The following is a 2,500-nucleotide window of genomic DNA, read 5'->3' as shown; positions in this document are numbered from 1 at the left end:
AGAGAAGAAAAGAGAGAGAGAGAGGGAGAGAGAGAGGAGAGAGAGAAAGAGAGAAAAGGAGGAGAGAGAAAAGAGGGAGAGGGGAGAAGAGAGAAAGAGAGAGAGAGAGAGAGAGAGAGAAAGAGAGAGAGAGACAGAGAGAGAGAGAGAGAGAGAGAGAGAGAGAGAGAAAAGGGAGAGAGAGAAGAGGAGGAGAGAGAGAGAGAGGGAGAAAAGGGAGAGAGGGGGACGGGGACAGACAGACAGACAGAGAAAGACAGAGAATTTTGTTTCATGACATATCTTTTTTTTTTATTAACTATCGTCCTACACAGGGTTTTAACGCATAGTTTATAATAGAATTTGAGGGAAAAACTCTTTAAAAAAAAAAAAAAAAAAAAAAAAAAAAAAAAGATATAATAAATAATATTATATATATTTTATTATATATAAATATTTTATATTATATATATAAAATTTTCATGACGAAACCGTACTAAAAGAAAGTAAAATAGACTTTTGATGGAAACTCAAAAATAAAAAAAAAAAAAAAAAAAAAGATATAATAATTTATATAATAATAAATAATAATATATATAAATATATAAAATATATAATTAATTATATATTAAAATATATTTTAAAATATATATATATATACATTATAATATATATATATATAATATATATAATAATATAATATATATTATATATGATATATATTTTTATTATCTATTTCACACACACCACACACACAAAACACACACCACACACACACAAAACACACACACACACACACACATACAAAAAATTTTTATATAATTTAAAAATTAAAATTTTTTATATATATTTATTTTAATATTTTATATTATATATAATATTTTTAAATAATTATATATATTAAAATTTAATTTATATTAATTATTTATTATATTATATATATATAAAAATATATAAAATATATATATATAACTGAAACTTAAAATATATGAATAACGTCTCTTCCACCAAAAAGACTTTTCAGCATATCCTAATGTACAATGAAAAAAAAAAAAAAAAAAAAAAAAATATATATATATATATATATATATATAAAGTAAAAAAAAAAAACAACCAAAAAACAAGAAACAAAGAAACAAGAAACAAACAAAAAATACATAACACTAAAAGAACAAGCCCTCAGCTCATGACTATCCCTCCTTCCCTCAAAAATCATCGGCATAAAGTTATCTTCATTTTTACCGTCAAGTGACAAATCACGCGTTCTCTCTCACGCAATAAAACTGCGAAATTAACCGATATCAAGGTCTGCCATCCATTAATCATCCCTCACGCCTCGCAGTCACAAGCGCAATGGTGTTTGGAAAAAAAAAATGTTTTAGTGGCAGGAAGAGTCAAACAAAAAAAAAGAAAAAAAATTATATATATAATAAATTATATATATTTAAAATATATATATATATATATTTTAAAATTTATAGGGGGGGGAGGGAGGGGGGGAGAGAGAGAGGAGAGAAAAGAGAAAAAGAGAGAGGGGGAGAGAGAAGAGAGAGGAGAGAGAGAGAGGAGAGAGGAGAGAGAGGAGAGAGAGAGAGAGAGGAAAGGGCAGAAGAAGAAGACAGGGCAGACAGACAGACACCACACCACACACAGGCAGCGACGACAGAGACAGAAAACCCACACACCAAAAAACCCCACACAAACACCCACACAAACACAACACAACACACACCAAACACACACCACACACCCCCCACACTCACCCACACCCAGACCCACACACACACAAAAAAAAAAAAAAAAAACCAAACGAGGCCAGAAAACCCCCCAGCAACGAAGAAGAAGAAAGATACACAGCGCCTCGCCTTCCTTTTCGAAAACTCAAAGGCAGCAAAATGCTCCCAGGAATTCGACATTTAAAGAGATGTTGTGACGTCGCTATCGCTCGCGGCAAAACAGTGACGAACCAGCAAGCGAAAGCGCCTGCCATTACTCACGGGATCTCGAGGGGAAGGCAACACTGGAGGGAGAGGGGAGAGGGTGAGGGGAGAGGAGAGACGGAGAGGGGAGAGAGGAGACGGAGAGGGTGAGGGACAAGGGTGAGGGAGAGGGGGGAGGGGGGGGAAAGGAAGGGGGAGAGGGTGAAGAGGGTGAGGGTGGGGAGAGGGGGAAAAAGGGGAAGGAGAAAGGGGGGGAAAGGGGGGAGGGTGATGGAGAGGTGAAATGGGGTAGAAGAGGGGAGAAGATGAGTGTAAGGGACAGGGAGAGAGTGAGTGTAGGGGAGGGGGAGGGGGAGGGGGAGTGGGAGGGGGAGAGGAAGAGGGAGAGGGTGAGCGTGAGGGAGAAGGGAGAGGAGAGAGAGAGAGAGAGAGAGAGAGAGAGAGAGAGAGAGAGAGAGAGAGAGAGAGAGAGAGAGAGACAGACAGACAGAAACAGAACGAAAGAAAGAAAGAGAGTAAGAGAGAGACAGAGACAGATCGAGTGAGAAAGAGAGGGACCAGAGAAGTTTATTTACAGAACA

This window comes from Penaeus monodon, chromosome 9 (assembly GCF_015228065.2).
Source record: "Penaeus monodon isolate SGIC_2016 chromosome 9, NSTDA_Pmon_1, whole genome shotgun sequence".
Taxonomy (NCBI): domain Eukaryota; kingdom Metazoa; phylum Arthropoda; class Malacostraca; order Decapoda; family Penaeidae; genus Penaeus; species Penaeus monodon.
This window is presented reverse-complemented; position numbering follows the sequence as displayed.